Source organism: Polypterus senegalus, chromosome 7, assembly GCF_016835505.1.
Source record: "Polypterus senegalus isolate Bchr_013 chromosome 7, ASM1683550v1, whole genome shotgun sequence".
NCBI classification, from domain to species: Eukaryota; Metazoa; Chordata; class Cladistia; order Polypteriformes; family Polypteridae; genus Polypterus; species Polypterus senegalus.
In genome coordinates this window covers 140,380,436-140,398,736 of record NC_053160.1, presented here as the reverse complement: position 1 = coordinate 140,398,736, position 18,301 = coordinate 140,380,436, and positions in this window count along the sequence as shown.

Genomic DNA, 18,301 nt, shown 5'->3' with positions numbered 1-18,301 from the left:
CCAAAATCTATTTCAGAAGTGGATGATTGTCGAAAATGTAAACCATAAGCAACTGAGCCTAGATAAACCAGATATACTCATAAAACAGCAACTGAGTGACAACAGCAAAGTAGCAAAGTTTATTAGAAGATGTTCTTTCTGTATGAGGAAAAAAGTCTGTTTCTGCAATAAATCTTGTTCAGGGTTAGAGAGAGCTTAAATTCTCAGCTGTCACCTAAAGTGCACAGGGGTTGATGGGCGAAGGTCTTAATCTGCACACAATTTAAGTACATTCGCCTTTCAGCAAGAGGAAAAGATTAGAGTGGAGCTGCAGTGGTCTTTCATGCATAACATCTAAGTGTGACTGTGCTCTGCTAGATGGTTAGAAGAGCAAGGTGGCACGGTTTTTATTTGCACAGTGCGTATCCATATATGATGACTTAAGATATGCATATTCTAACTAACAGAATTCTCTATAGATGATTTATTGCATATTTCATAATACCAAAGTATGATTTCAGCATTCAGTCAATGCTAAGCAGTAACAGAACTCTCACACTCTTGAAAGGTAATAATTCTGAGATATAATAAGGAAAATCATTGGCTACACATAGTTATACCAGAATAATTGACTACATCATCTTCTCACCCCATGCTACACCATTGCATATTTTTTATTTTATTATACTTTATTAATCCCAAAGGAAATTAATTGGTTTTTCGCATACCCCTTGGGGTCAAGGCACAGGGTCAGCCATTGTACAGTGCCCCTGGAGCAACTGAAGGGTAAGGGCCTTGCTCAAGGGCCCAGCAGAGTAGGATCTCTTTTGGCAGTGATGGGGATTTGAACTGGCAACCTTCAGGATACCAGCGCAGATCCTTAGCCTCCACCTTATCAGAAAATTACTAACAAAGCTAAGAAAAGGAATGTATTATTTTGACTCTGCATTTCTCTCTGGTACATCCATCCATCATCCAACCTGCTATATCCTAACTACAGGGTCACGGAGGTCTGCTGGAGCCAATCCCAGCCAACACAGAGCACAAGGCAGGAAACAAACTCCGGGCAGGTCACCAGCCCACCGCAGGGTGTGCGCACACAATGCACCTAATCTAGATGTCTTTGGATGTTGGGAGGAAACTGAAGCACCCGGAGGAAACCCATGCAGACATGGGGAGAACATGCAAACTCCACGCAGGGAGGACCCGGGAAGCGAACCTGGGTCTCCTATAATATAAATTAAAATAAAAACATCACTGACTAACTTACTGATTGACCCCATGGTAACTGGACAATTTTTATATTACCGAAACAGTGAGCTGGTTTTAAATTTGCACTTGGATGAGATGGATTTCAATGATAAATAAGCTCAACAAGAAATCACAAATGTGGAGCAGATTTCTGTCCCATTTTGAGTGTTATGTAATCCGATAGGCTGCCTTCTGTTGACTTGTTGTTTAATGTTTTCAGCAATGATCCTTTCTAGATCACACAACTATGTTTGGATGGGTATTTTTGATTCCCTCCACTGATAGTGTTATATAGTATGGAGATGTTAGCAGAGCTGCAGTTTATGATATACTAATGTCTTTGCATGTGAAAACCATTATATACTACCTTCAGTGCCAATGTTTTTCTAAGTTGATATCTGGTTAATTTTTAATTATTTTTTTCCACAGTCTTTCACGATCTGTTCAAGTCCAAACAACTACTACTGGATAGATACTTCTGGGTGTGGTACACTAATGTCTTTATATGTGGTACACACTAACATGCCTTGTTCAAATCCACTTTAATCTTCTATTTGTATTCAAATTGTGATTTAGATAAACATGAGATCCATGGCCACCTTTTTAAAAATAACAATGACTACATATATGAATGCATCCCTTCAGCGTGTAGAAGAGCATACCTACATAATAGCTAGCTGTTCATTGTATTGTACGTGAGCCGTAATAATAATTTGTATTTAATTTACATTCAGTAATAAACATATCATTTCTTCTTCTGTTTATCTTACTAAATATCCTGTCAATATTCAGAAATTGAGCCAAAGGTGCAGGGAGCAGCTATTGAGAAAGTTGTGTGCACTGCTTCTCAAGTCATTGTGCGAGTGGAGAAGCACTCTAATTTTCTAGACAATCGTTATGATCTTTTCAGATCCGACACACCACACCCACTCTCTCTTCACTCTCTTTTGTATAGTAAACAACAAAGATCAATCAAGTTCAGAACGACCACTTTCATAACAGTGCTGACCCACAAGCTGCAAGAAACAAGAACTTAACACCCTGACCTTTAGAGTCGTCTACATTAATCTAATGAAAATGTCTAAGTGTGTTTTCGTTAAATTGGTTGTTTGGGGGCTGTTGGAGGTTATTGATTACTGTTGACCTTGTGTTACACATTTGTATTAATGTTTCATTTGTATTAGTTCCACCAAATCAAATAAAATGCGACTATATCAAAAATATAATTATTCCTAAAAGGGAAAGTACTGGGATGTGATAACTTTTTTCATGTTGTCCAAATATTTTTTCAAATAACAACCAGACCCAATTCTTTATTACTGTAATAGTCACAGGAAATCAACTAAAAATCAACATCTGAAACATCCATCCATCCATTTTCTGACCTGCTCGTCCAGTTCATTACATGGCACACTAATGTCTATACACACACTTACTCACACTAGGCCACTTTAAGAACTGGCAATTAACATGATCTGCATGTCTTTGAGATGTGCGAGAAGAACCAGTGTATCAAGAGTAAAAAGTTATATGAAAGATGCTCAGAAATAATTTTTTTATAATCCATCATCCTGTTAAAAATGTGACAAGAATAACATGCAAAACATTTGATAACTAGATGAAGTACAGTAGGCCTTTAATGTAACAAGAGATTACCACTCATCTGCAACTACCCTTTTATAAATAGGCAATAGCCTATTAAAGAAAAAAAATGCAAAATACAGATTGGCAATATGTAACTTATGCCAGCATTTAAAATATTTTCATGAAACTGTCTTTGCATACACATAAATTAAAATCTGTACTCAGAGAATTAGGTCATAACTAAACAAAACTCAAACCGTGTGTCATCAAACAATTAAACAAACAGAATAAAAATTATTAATGTACTAGCTGTGGTACCTGTCAAAGACAAGTAATGGAATAATTTGATAATATTTACTTCCTCTTGTGCTACAGTACATGTAACTTTAGCACCTTTCCTCAGTATTCTCGTGTGTCTGAACCTCTCTTGACTGGCACTCCCTCGGCTGAGCATGTTACCATAAAGCCTGCTTCACAGATTATGTCATTAGTTTTGAGGCACTTTGCTTTCTTTCTGTCCAGTCTTTGAAGGCGACTCTCTCAGTATGTCTGTTACACCTTTACTAAATTCTTTACATTGGTGCTCCCTCTGATAAACTCGTTCCCGTAAACCATCCTTCTTTGACTCTGTTATTTTGAGGGGACTTTCTAGCCTCCTGTCCACTTTTATACTTGGCATCTCTGAAGGTGAGTCTCTCAGCATGTGTACCTCACACTCACAAACCCTCCCCTTTTTAATCGTGTCACCAAAGCCAAACTGACCAATCAGATTTTTGTAAGGGGCTGGACACACAGACCTTAGTGTTTGATTAAACAGTAAATATTTAACTAACACCCTTGCCCAAAGCAACTTATAAGTTTAGATTTTGAAAACTGTTTATATGTATTTTTAACCATTTGCAGAAGAAGCAGGTTAGCTTGGTCAGAGTCACACAGTGAGGCATAAGCAGGTGCTAAATGGGAAACATTGTGATGTAAAGATGCCTGTCTCAGCCAATGCACATAACTATATACAAATAAATATGGTGTTTGGTATTTAAGCTTTAAGAACAATCTGTAAAGAAAATAACTAGGAAATAAACAAGAATGTAGGATTCACTTAAACCAGTGGTTCTCAACCTGTGGGATGGGCCCCCTAGGGGGGCGCGAAGCAACAAAAAGGGGGGCGCGAAGACGTGAAAAAAAGAAAACAAGAATCAAAAATATGAAAAAAAAAACATCTGTTGAAACCAAAACAAATTAATTTAAATACATTCTGATAGTAGAACAATAAATATAGAGTTAGATAAATGTCGATAGAAGTTAAGTAGGTATAATAAAATATGCATCTACATTTCAAAAAAATGTTGGGGGGGGGTGCGCGATTAAAACTGTTATGAAAACTCGGGTCGCAAATGCTTAAAGTTTGAGAAATGCTGACTTAAACACATTGTCTACCAGAAACAACATCCAAGGACTTTTAAATTAAATTTACTTTTTTTCTCCTCTTCTTATTAAAAAAAGGCATATGATTTAATTTATTAAATGCCAATTGTATTTGTCAGGAAAATTTCTCTATACAGGACTTTCTTTCTTATTGTATTAACTTATCAGTTATTTACATAGTATTTAAATAAGTTTATATGGCAAATATATATTATATCCATTAGATATTTGTGATCTTTAATAAATGGTCTAAATGCACAAAATTATTGATAAAAATAGTACTTTTTGGCAATTTATATTTAATTGTACAGCAAATCTCCAATAATTATGTTTAATATGAAACATCAGGAAGACCTTTCAACATATTGAAACATATTACGCAACACACTATATAAATTAGGGTGTTGGTTTCACCATACCAGTTAGTCTCTTTCTCATTTTCCTTACTAGCCACAATATTAACTTATTGATTAATTTCAGTTTGCTTAATTAAATGTCCACACCAAAAACAGGTTAGACTGGTCTCGTGACACAGAGGAACTATATAAGAAAATGCAGAGCAGGCCATTATTTCTTAGTAGACTGCATTCCTTTAATGCGGGTAGTAACATCCTTTACATCTTTTATAACTCTGTGATGGCCAGTGTGATTTTCAACACTATGGTGTGCTTGGCTGGTAACATCATTTCAAGTAAGCCCACCGAATCAACAAACTAATTAAGCAGGTAGGCTCAGCCAAAGGATACTCTCTGCACCCGTGGAAGCAGCAGCAAAGGTAAGAATTAAAGCAAAACTGAGTTCCATTATGAACAATGATGCACATCCTCACTTTGACACACAAACACTGAGAACATTAAGCCAAAAAACCATTCAGAAGAAGCATGTCAGGAAACACTGCTGGGGTTCTCTTATACACCTGAATAATGTCTCACGCGGAAAGTTTTTCTCTTGTTTTAATTTTCATCTTTTTCAGTCATCCTGGAGTGTGTTCAAGCAATAGTGTGTGTATATTTATTTATTTATCTACCTATTTATTTAAAGAGCTTCTGTGAAAAGCCATATTTCTATCTATCTATCTATCTATCTATCTATCTATCTATCTATCTATCTATCTATCTATCTATCTATCTATCTATCTAATTGACCTAAGCAATCATTTTGTGCACATGAAATAATCCCAAGCCACTGAAGGCAACACAAAAAAATCACAGGAAGACAACAAACACTTCAGCAACTCAAATTACGGAAATTAAAGTAGCTATTCCACTTTATACTCTATGTTTCTTCAAAATTAAAAGTAAATGAAACAAAAACACTTGGTTAGTATGTCCCTACTGTAGTAGTTTTTGAAAAATCCATAATGTGGCATTGTACTGTTCCATAACACTTTCTAAGCCCACCGAATCCTGTGTAGGGTCTCATGGGACTGGAGCCTATACAAGCAAGCCTAGAACAGAAGGCAGGATCAATCCCTGGACAGGGTGCCAGTCCATCTCCTTGCTAGCAACCACATGCATGTACTGTACATGCTAGGGCCAATTAAGCAACACCCAAGCATTTAACCTGCATGTCTTTGGACTGTGGAAAATTAACTTAAATTAAGTAAACCAAATCTTATTAAATGTCATTCATGTGCTAATTATTGCATCTGTATATATTCTATAATTGTTTATCATAAAATTTTAATATAATACAGCAAATCACTTCCAGAATTTTTAATGCCCTATTATTTTTATTGTATTTACCAGTGTGAAAAGCCAACAAATAAATTACTTGAAGATCATTTTATTTTTTATTAGAGTAGAAGTATATTTTAATCATATTATTTAGCAGTTAAGGCTACTTTACAGATTTTTACAGATCCTGGATCAGGGCTGTCTTAACACATGGGCACGCTGTTTAGTTGCCCGGAGCACCATGCTAATCTATGTATATTGTGACTTACTGAGTGGTTGTGTAGGTAGGGACCCCAGTGCACTGCTTTCCTTGGGGTCTTACAGTGCTGTTAATATGGCCCTATCCTGGATTCAGATCAAGGGCAAGTACTGTCTTTGTTTGCATATTTTTTGCTTGTGTCTGTTTAGATTTGTTGAAGGGTGCTCTTCTTCCATATCCCCAAACTTGATTACATTTGGATGGATAGTGACTCTTAATTGGACCAGAATAAGTAAGTGCATTCATATGAGAGTCCTGCAATGAACTGGTGCTTTATCCAGGGTTGATTCTCACCTTTCACCCAGTGCTGCAGAACCCCTAAAACGAAATAGTTGAGACATCATTCATTTACTATTTTTAAGAATAGTAACTTATATTTTTTTTTGTTTTGCTTGGGTTACATGGGTAGCTGGGAAATATTGACTAAGGTTTTTGAAAAACTACACTGCTCTGCTGTTTTCCAAATATAAACATAATGAGATCCACCAGCACTTCCTAATTACTTAAGAATCATAGTAAACAGGCATACCGAAAGATCACTGTCACCTTTACAAGTAAAGAGTACATTTTTACACAATGTACCAATAACATTAGATTCAGATAAAGCTGAAAATAATTTTAATTCAAAATTTCACAATGTACTAATATTCAGACAAAAATGCATAAATGTATTGGATTTGTACATAAAAGGTAAAATGGGAAATATTATATATTTATAACAATTGTTTTACTAAATAATAAACAGAATTAAATGAATCCTTGAAGTTATTTGACACTCAGTGATGAGGATTGTCCAGTTGTTTTCCAGATTCTTTGGTTACTTTAATGTATTGGCTAAATACTCATCAGTATACAAAACAACAGAAATGACTAAACACATGGCAAAGTCTAAGAGTTAAAGAAAATGTCTCAACAATCTCTGGAGCTATTCAGTAATCTTCTCCATGCATACATATATATGTATATACTGTACATATATACACATTTGTATATATATATATCGTATATATATATATATATATATATATATATATATATATATATATATATATATATATATATATATATATATATATAGCTTGTCATAACAGTGGATTGTATTTATCTTCTTTGAGAGCATGACACTGAATTGTTTTTCTGGTACTAAAAATAAAGAACATTTGTGTGTTTGAACATTTACTTGAGTCTGTACTACCTTTTTTCCACCACTGGTCCATTCGGGTATGATTACAGATGCCAAGACAGTGAAAGAGTGTGTAGAGTGCCAGTACATGGGGTATTATAGTTCAACACACAGATGTTGTGTGTGCTGCATACAAAATGGCCAAAGTGGTGCACCTCAAACATTTAACTAGGGCAGCCTAAGTTCTTACTTTACAGGAAGGCTTTAGCCTGTACCAAGCCAAATGAACTTTAGCTTCAAAAATTCAAAAATATATAAGCAAAGTTCCAAAATACAATCAAAATGCCCCACAACAGAGAGGATTATTGTAAAACCCTGCCTTGTAGAGAGATGGATCATAAAATAATCTTCATAAAAGATGGATTTATTTACAAAATCAGAAAACAGAAAATGACCAAAAGAGCAAAAAGTGGCATATGAAGCTGCAAAACAGGAAAAGTATCCCAGTATAAAATCCAAACTTATAAACCTAAAAAAGAAGCAAAAGGAGTTTGTTCTATCAGACGGTTGTGGCGAGCGCCCTCTTCTACGTGGTGGTGTGCTGGGAGGCAGCATAAAAAAGAGGGACGACTCACAGCTGGACAAACTGGTGAGGAAGGCAGGCACTATTGTAGGCACGGAACTGGACAGTTTGACATCCGTGCCAGAGCGACGGGCGCTGAGCAGGCTCCTGTCAATCATGGAGAATCTACTGCATCCACTGAACAGTATCATCTCCAGACAGAGGAGCAGCTTTAGCGACAGACTGCCGTCACTGTCCTGCTCCACTAAAAGACTGAGGAGATCTTTCCTCCCCACATTATGTGACTCTTCAATTCCACCCGGCATATCGTTAACATTATACAAAGTTATTGTCTGTTTTATCTGCATTTTTATCACTCTGTAATTTAATATTGTTTTTTATCAGTATGCTGCTGCTGGAGTATGTGAATTTCCCCTTGGGATTAATGAAGTATCTATCTATCTATCTATCTATCTATCTATCTATCTATCTATCTATCTATCTATCTATCTATCTATCTATCTATCTATCTATTGAAAACAACAATATTTACAAAATACACATTCAAGGATCTACGGGGACTATACTTCCCAGCCTTCATTTTATGGGGTTGGGGATGGTACCTAGCAGTAACGCAGGGACCCCTGTTGGAGTTCCGCGTTCAAAACACAAGGAAAATAAAGAAATTTAATTTAACATTACATACATATTGAAGTTTAAATGTTCTCCTCGTGTCTGTGTGGTTGACTCCAAGTGCTCCAGTTTCCTCCAATAGTACAAAACATGCAGGTTATGTGATACAGCAATGCAGAATTGTGGATGTGTGTGTATGTGTGTTCACCCTGTTATGGACTGGCACCCTGTTCAGGGTTTGTCCCTGCCTTGCCCTATGCTTACTGGGATAGGCTCCAGCCTTCCCTAGCAACCATAATATGGATTAAGTGGATCAGACAATGGCATTACATGAATATTCTCAAACATAAAATAAACAATAGTAAATATATCGCTTAACTAATCACCTTACATAACAATTTTAACAGAAATAATCATAAGAAATCATTTAATGAATGAAGGTATTTGAGTGTGAATGCTCTATGATCCATTGGCATACCATCCAGAATACAGTCTGGCTTCCACTAACTCTGTTGTGGATAAATTACGTTCAGAGAAAGGTAAGATGATTGAAAAGGATCTATGCTTCTGATATTTGTGCCAAGATTTCTCACTAAGCAGCTGATCTCTGGCTTATTCTAAATCCCATAACAGATGTTTTCTTTCAGAACATTTCTTTATTCTTTTTCTTCTTTTATTTAGCCAAGAGTTTAAAAAAAGGCTATTTCATTCTTGCACTTTCCTAAATCCACAGGTCTCCTTTGGACTTTATTCCCAACTTCAAGCTTTACTCATAGGAGTCTCAACCCTAGAGTACTTCGGCCAAGATAGGTTCAGCTTCATATCCTAACCAATCACACAAACAGAAGGCAATTACTTCTACTGATATAACAACTTTATTCTGCTGGATATTCTCAATTTTATATCTTAGATTTTGTTTTTTGCTTTAATTGTGCCATTGGTTAAGCACATCCTTCATGAAGTTGGTAAAAAATTGGTTGCTATAAAAAAATGTGAAATGGGTAAATGTTAGAGGATTTTTCATACTCAAAATAGTTCTTATCAAAAAAGGTATATTTATTTAGATTAAGACAATGAGGAATCAAAATTATAGAATTCGGAAAAGTGAAGAATAAATTAATAGAAAAGGTAAAATAAAACTGTACCAACCTAACTGGACCAGCTACTAAAGGTTTTGGACCCTAATGTATCAGATGGCATAGCTCATCTACCTACTACCCTCATATACTGTGTAACACCAAATAAGCCAGTTCCTCTCCTTCTTCCCCTCTCTCTGTCTCTCCACCCTAAATAACATCCCACCTCCTAAACAAACCTACCTGCAATGATACCTGGTGTCTGTACACCCTTGCAGAGTCCTTTGCATTCCTAATAAAGTAATGTGCCTTTTAGCTTACTAAAGGTTTGCTGGTCTTTTGTCTGAAGTGTATGACTGTTCTGTCCATGGCTGGCAACCTATTATCTTAGATGACAACATAAATGATAATTACATTTAAGTTCTTTAGACAGCCTCCAATAGATAACACACATTGCCTGGTTTCACAGATTGTTTATTAGTATTGAATGATTTGGTGGAAGATGAATACAGTAATTGCTTTTATTTAAACAAACCATAAAAAACTTAGACCCATTAGAGGAGCCTGGCCTTCAATATGCAATGGAGTAGATATTTTAAATACTTTTCAGGAAACAATTAGACTGCTTTGGAATTGTATTTTCCTATTTAAGAACAGTTGTGTAAATTTGGAATAATTGATGTTAGTTTTTTGCTTAAAAATATATTGTAGTGTATCATTTTTGTTTATGAAACATCAACAACCACAACAAAAACAGTATTAATAATCCTTCAAGTGGGGTAGAATTAGAGATTCTTTTAATATTTAAACCAGCATTTCCTAACATGTGAGCTGACCCCTGAAAGTACCCCCAGATGATTGCATTTGAACTAGAAAGGCAGCATTGCAAGTGGATTGCTGGTGATCCTGGACAACCTCCCTAATTCCCGCTCTGACGATCATGCTTGATTCACCAACAATGAAAAGGATTGACAATTGCAATTGATTCAACTAATCTGTGGGGATCGCAGCCTCACGCAGAAGCCTCCCAATTCACGGTGGGCAACTAACCCACTCATCCCACTCAGACAATTGTGCTAAATTCACAGAGATGGACCCCCTGGTTGGGTTGAAAACTCATTGGCAAGTGAAAGGTTGGGAAACACTTATTTAAATGATTAATATGACAATAAGGCAAAATACAAAACACTTCCAAATGGGCTTACATTAAAACTTCTAAAACTTGACAAATACAGTATCAGCCTCCATTGTTTGCTGTTGTTCTCTACCATCTTTGAATTATTGATGACATTCTTAACCTTTGTTCCTGGATTGCTAAAAGGTCCCCTATAGTGGGCTTCTACTCTTATGTAAGGTGTTTCACAGTGTTAAAAAAATGTGATACACACAGATTGAAAGGGGGTAAAGTCTACTAAAAGACCTAAAAGAAGGCCAAGACCTTCACAGACCACCTCAGATATGACTTTACACCAGACAGGCAGCACACAACAACTACCTGCAGGCTTTGGACTCAAGTCGTTCAAAAATGGGGAACTGGTCTTAAAACTTCAAAATGCAATAAATGCCCCAAGATATACCAAAATGCCTTTCACGGGAAAGGTTAAAACCCTGGCTTGAATGACAAGAACAATGAAGATTCTTTATAAAGCAAGGATTTATTTAAAATAACCAAAAGAGAAAAAAACATGAAAAAAGGCTAAAAATAGCAAAAGGTTTTCCTATGAAAAAACAATCAACAGAAAACCAGTCCAAATCCGCAATCCAGTAATCAGAATCCAAAGATTACAGCAACATACAGAAAACCAGATTATCAAAACAAAAGCAAATACTTACAAACTTCAAACAACACTCAATGACAACCAGAGAGAGACATCTCATGTACCAGAATATACACCACAGGTTTTGTGCCATTAGAGAAAACTGTAGAATGGTTAAGCATACGTTTAACATACTATAAATACCAGTGTTTAATTTTAATTGAAATTATTTGTGTTTTGGTTTTTAAAGTGCAGCAGTATTGTTTTAGGTGTTTTTTTTCTGTGAAATAAGTAATAAAGCATTATTTATATTTGACAACAATTCCTATAATGGACATTTTGGGTGGTAGTTCTGAGTTACATATAAAACTAGATAAAAAATGAGTTCCAGGTGTCCGGCTTATGAGGCGACTTCGGTAAAATTATGATTTTGCTGTCACTGCCACCAAAGGCATCCAGTTAGACAGACAGTTCAAATACAAATGTATCTTTTAGTAGAGTCAATTGCCCTCATCCTGCAAATTTTTTGAAATAATATGCAATGCAAGATCTGCTCATCATAACTGGATTGGTCAACATTTAGACCAATTGCTACAGAAGAAGAGTGTCTCGGACTTGGCCCCATTATTTAATATGGTTCATATGAACCTCCCCACATTTTGCTCATTCTATAGGAAGGCTAATTAACAGTGCTTAACATTTCTGTTGTTGCGGGTTACAAATGTCTCACTGCTGTGGCCTTCAGGGGAGCACCAGCTCCCCAAACCCAACACAGACAGATGCATACATAAGTTCTTTCACACACATGAGCTTTTATTTAGCTGTGGGAAATGTTTCTCAATAGTTTCCCACCTGCACAGACAACACTGTACAAAAGTACCATAAACACAGCAAGCCTATTTCTTCTTTTTCTCCCTCTTTCTCCCTGTCCTTCCGCCTCCATTCCTCCTCCAGCAAGCTTTGGCCCTCTTCCTCCTGATGCTGGCTCCTGGAGCAGTGACAGCGGACTCCTTTCATTCTGCACCTGGGAGAATTTCTGGTGGCCCATTAGCATGGTCTGGAAGCATTTTCAGGTGAGCTGGAAGGCCAACAAAGTAGGGCTCCTCAGTCCCTGCAGCACACCCTGGCAGAACCCAACAGGGCTGTGCTGAACTCCAACTCCCATGAAGCACTGTGGAAATCACAGGTACCACTGCAACCCAGGGGGCATAGCCACCTAGCGCCGGGATTGGTAGTGCCCAGTGCACGCTCTCCCATGGCCCTTTCTTTAATTTTTCAATTGTTCAGAACAAATTGTGTTTATTTATTTATTTATTTTACATACTTATGTAACTCTTTATATATTTATGTCCTTAAAGAGCTTCTGTAAAAAGCTAAATTTCCCCCCTGAGGACAAGTAAAGTTCTATCTATCTATCTATCTATCTATCTATCTATCTATCTATCTATCTATCTATCTATCTATCTATCTATCTATCTATCTATCTATCTATCTATCTATCTATCTGTCTGTCTGTCTGTCTGTCTGTCTATCTATCTATCTATCTATCTATCTATCTATCTATCTATCTATCTATCTATCTATCTACAGGCTGAATGAACCTTGGGACAATAAAATCATTAAATATGGCTAATGAGAATGTGAATCAACCTGATGATGATTTCCAACCATGGTCTCCTGTTCAGTCCATCTGATAAAGGTCTACGTTCTATAGGACTGAAAGGTTGTGATCTGTCAGACAGCATCAGCTTACTAAAATGCTATGACCTATATAAGAGACTGCATTCATTCTGGTCAATGCTGTCTCTGCTCTGAATGTTCTGATGAATCTCTCTATCTGACTGCTTCTTCTGTTGGTATGTTCTTTTCAGCTCAATTTTACAATTGTGCCTTCTCTAGCATCTCTTCTGGATTTGGTGGGCATTGCACTTCCAACATTTAAAACATTGCATTCATATAAAAAAACTACAAAAGAAGCAAACCATATATGTTTCTTTTGGAATTCACTTTGTATATATGATATATATCGATCAATTCTTTTTTTAACCTGATGCATGCAGAAATATGCTTGTAGGTGCAGGGGAGAAAATAACCTTGAGAAGCCCACCAGTCCAACACAGTGAAGATTTATGCACACACATACATACTTACTCAAACTTATCAGGCCATTCACCCCAACATGAATTTTATTGGAATGTGGAAGAAATGCCTAGAACAATTCTATGAGAATAAACCCTAAAACTATAAACTTTACAGATAGTATCCAGGCCAGCATTTGAACCCATTCTCTTGGAGCAGTGAAGCAGCAGCACTAACTACTGCACCACTGGCTATATATGGTACATACATCCATATCCAATATTTTTATGTAGTGCAGAAATAAACAGTATTAAACCAGTGACAGTAATATACAGGGCATATTAGAGCAGCCTCACTGGATAAATGACAATAAACACTGAATGCCTGGTAACAGAGCTTTAACCATAAAACGATGATGTTGCATTTGTGTCAGCCATGCTATTTAGACACTAATGCCTGGCCCATCGCCTGACACTAATTCAACTGGGGCCTCTGAAGACGACAGCCGACAAGATATTCCCAGCATACCGCAATGCTTTCCTCAAGCTATCAGGAAATAAATGCTGTTAGACAGTAGCTATGAGTAATCAAAGAGGCAACTTGTTGCTAGAATGCAACAGTCAATAAAAAATCAAGCAACATGATGTTCCTTAATCATAAGTGTGACTTTGGGATGAGGTTCCCTGCTGATTTAAAAAATAAACAAAATCTGTTAGTAACACAGTACCATCTGAAAACAATAACTTGCATGTTATAAAATCCACTTAGGTTTCCAAGTCAATTTGTATAGCAAACAGAACGTCAAGCTAACATATGTAGCAATAGTTAATACCAAGTGAGAGGGGAAAAGAAAACATGCTGCGAAAATTCTAAAAATATTAACTAAAGCTACAGGGTTTTTCATTACTTAAATAGCAGAAGAAGATAAATATTTAGTGGAAAGCTTATTTTAACTATATTTGTGTATAATTTCTTGCCTTGTCTCTGATGTACAGCACATTTTTAGAGAAAAAGTAAGCTGACATTTAGCAAGTGGCAAGAATTTAAACATTCATCCACATTTTAATTCTCTATGCTGCCAAGTCCAAAATCCTGATAAAATTACATTTTCTTCTCCCAACGCTGTTAGAAATATCTATCTGGGTGGTACATTACTAAACACCCCAAAGATATGCAGGTTAGGTTATTTATTGATCCTATGGTGGCATAGTGCAGTTAAGTATGGGTGTGTACTTTACTCTGCCATGTGATGAGCTGGCACCCCTTTCAGGGTTGGTAGCCTGGTTTGCACCTGATGCTGCCAGGATGGGTGCCAGCTCACAAACTGATTAAGCAGGTTCAAACAATAAATGTACAGATATTTCACTTGCATATTTTTTCAGTCCTTGTAATATTTCTTCATTTTATTTTTATATATTCATTTTCTAAACTTTCTTTTTTTCCAGTACAAGGATGTGTTGAACCAGAATGCTTCCCAGAAAAGCAGCAGCAGGACAGAAATCAAACTATAGTATCTGAAGGCACATTTTACACCTCCACCAGCACTGGGCTAATTTACTGTAAAGTCACCTGTGAGACTAACAGCATGTCTTTAGACTGCAGGAGTAAATTGGATATCCCTGGAATAAACTCAGGAACATAGGGAAACACTCACACTAGTGTAATATGTGTGCATGACTGTGCCCTCAGATGCTCTTGTGTCGCATGTTGTGAGATGGTTACTGCTGGATCTCTATTTGTAAAAATACAGATTGAGAAAAACAAATAAGAAAAAGGGAAAAATAAATAAAAAACGATAAAGTGAGTAAGTCAGGAAACAGCAGCTGCTGTTTCTACTGCTTAGCGGCACAGTCACTTGACATTCACTGGCACCTGTGACACAGCAGCAGATGGTGCTGCGGGCTCTTTTTGTCATAAATAAAAATGCAAACTTATATATCCATTATCAAGTATATGTGATTTTTGCTAATCAGGAAGTGAGCCTAGGCTCTTTTTTGAAAGTACATCAGTTATCATCTACCTGCTTTTGTAACAGGAAGGCATGATCATGATCATCACTTGAAATTATGTCTAATGCACAGTATTCTGAGTGACATTTGAACAAAAGAGAAATGTGTATTTGTATTTATGTTTGGAATCAGTCTTTCCATTACTTTTGCCTTTGGTTACCTGTTGTCTGTGTTTGTCATATTTTATTTAGAGTTTTACTCTTTATCTGATTCAAGATTAATTAAACAAATTCAAAGACTTAAAATTTTTCTAAACATTAATTTCTCACATTTTACCATTATCCTACAATTAAGGAATTATTTGCAAACAAATGATAGTGTTTCATTAAATACTGTTCGGATAATTTACTCTAAGAAAAAAAAACAGAGCCATCTATTTATATTCCAAATTACAGTACTTAGTTCCAGGAGTCATGCCTGTCTCTTTTCAGAGTGTAAGCACAGCACAGTGAAAGTATTTCGTTCTGCCTGCTATGAAATATATACCATATTGCCACCTGGAAAATTGCTTATTAAAAGTGATTCCCCTTCATCTTTGAGTAAGCCACTGCAGGGGTTGTAAAACATTTCATCTGACAACTGATTTTGGTTTAGGAGATTTTTAGAATCACCCCAAAGGGGAGGAATTCTCTAGTTTAATTTCTACACTCAAAAACTAACATGTTAAGCTGACTGATAACAATAAACTCTAGCCCTGTGTGGTTGTGAGTGTATGTAAATGTACTGTGACAGATAGGGGGCACCACTGAGCCCCAAACCCTGGAAACAAATTGGATTTTTTTTATTATCAAATACCTCACAAAGGTGTTCTCCAAAAGGTTAGACGAGCGAATACAAACCAATTATTTTTCATTCCTTCTCTTCCATCTCCATCCAGCTCCCTTCCAGTGGACAGAGCCTTCCTTCCTCCTGACTCTGAGTTGACTAGAGGACAGTTTCCTTTTATGTAGAACCCGGGAGCACTCCTGAGTCAAGCGGAAGACCCAAAAAAACAGGGATCATAAATTCCATCAGCACCCCCTGGCGGCACTGATCGGATTCAGCAGGACTGATTCATAGCACTACAACGTGCCCTGCAGTTGTCCACATGGTTATTGAGGCCCTAAGATGCTGCCCTCTACCAGATTGGAAATAAACATATTCCGAAATAGGAGCCTTCTCTCACTGCTACTTTGTTTTGACTTCCTGCCTGTATAAGGGTTCCATACCCATCATGGATGGGATGACAAACAATTGCTGCACTTCCATTATGGCATTCCTTCTCAGCAATGGCTTCCCTTTTTTTCCAGGTGAGATGCCGAATAATCATGCCTGGCACTTACAGTGTGTATATCCCATCTATGGCTGGTTCCTGACTCTCTTAGGATAGGCTTCAACACCCTATAACTCTGCAACAAAATAAGTATATTTAGGAAATGGATAGATAGATTCCTTTAAAATTTTTGACTGCAGTTGGGCCGTCATCACAGTTCCAAATGAATCATGGCCTTACACTTAATTAATGCATAACTAATATTACTTGTGTTTGTTGTCAATGTACCTTTTTATTTGTTGTTGTTGTCAGTATTTTAATTGACCAAAAAGTGGTGGAATAATAATATAATAAACAGAAACATTTATTTGTATAAAAGACCCACCCACTGTAATTGCCCCCCACCTACTCACTATAAACCTGCATAAATATGAACTACGTAAAAGACTGTTTCTCAGTCAAGAACTAACCAGAAGCACGAAACACAGAGAGGGTCTCTGCCAAACAAGAGGACGATGATGAGACAGAAAAAGTTGACAATGATAAGGAAAAATAAATATATCATTGATCTACCACTACCCAGCCCCCAAACAGCTGGACTGCATTAGTCCAAGTATGAATTGTGGACTGGGCAAGTGATTCATCTTTGTGGCAGGAGGTTTTACGTGTAATAGAGATTACAGAAATAAGATTTCCAATTTATGGGTGAGATCAGGGCTCTCTGGGGCTGGTCTGTCTGTCCTTTTAAGAGGCTGGGACCAGTAAGAGAGAGACAATAGCACACTCTTCTAAAGAGTGTTTGGATGACCCAGTGGTGCTTCTCAAGAGGCTAGCAACAAGGTTAAGGAGGACACCCAATCATTAAAGGAGAGAGGAGGTACAGAGCTAAATTGTTTAGTCAAGCCCCTGAATGGCTTAGTGTTAGATCTTTTCCTTTTAGGTGTATTCTTGAACCCTTAGACCTTCCTGAAATTTTTTCTATTTGACAAATCACTTTAGTATAAGGTTTTTTTGGCATCCAGGTGTCAGTTTGGATTTTGGCTCTGATCAAGAACACCTCCTAGCAGTAATTCTTTCTTTCTTTCTTTCTTTCTTTCTTTCTTTCTTTCTTTATCCGTATATATAACCAAATTCATTATTTTTAAATAAAATTAAATATTGAAATGGTCATGTAGTAAAAAGAAATCTTCCATTTAAATTGGAATGCTTAAACTGAATTACTGAAAACAGTAATGAGAGCTCAAAGAAAATAGAGCATTCAAGAAAGCAGAATGAATTAATATCTGCAAATATCCAAAAGGCCTGCATTTAAAGATGTTACCTGTCATTCAGATTGGTGCAATATAAGAAACAAAGACAATGTAGTTAATTTTGAACTCGATTAAATTTCTAGGAGTACCTAATTTTAATTTGATATACATTTTAGTTCAGGTTTGTGTCAGCAGTTAAATAAGTACAAGATGCAGAAATGAAACAGTATTGCTTTAACATAAGACAGTGTAAAAGGTTAATCAAATGCAAATGTACAAAGATGAGCAAACAAAAATGTGCTTGAATAGAGCATATAAACAGTTAAACTATGAGAAAAGCAAAAGAAGGATACTTTTGTTAAAAAGAGGTGTATTTTTTGTCTTAA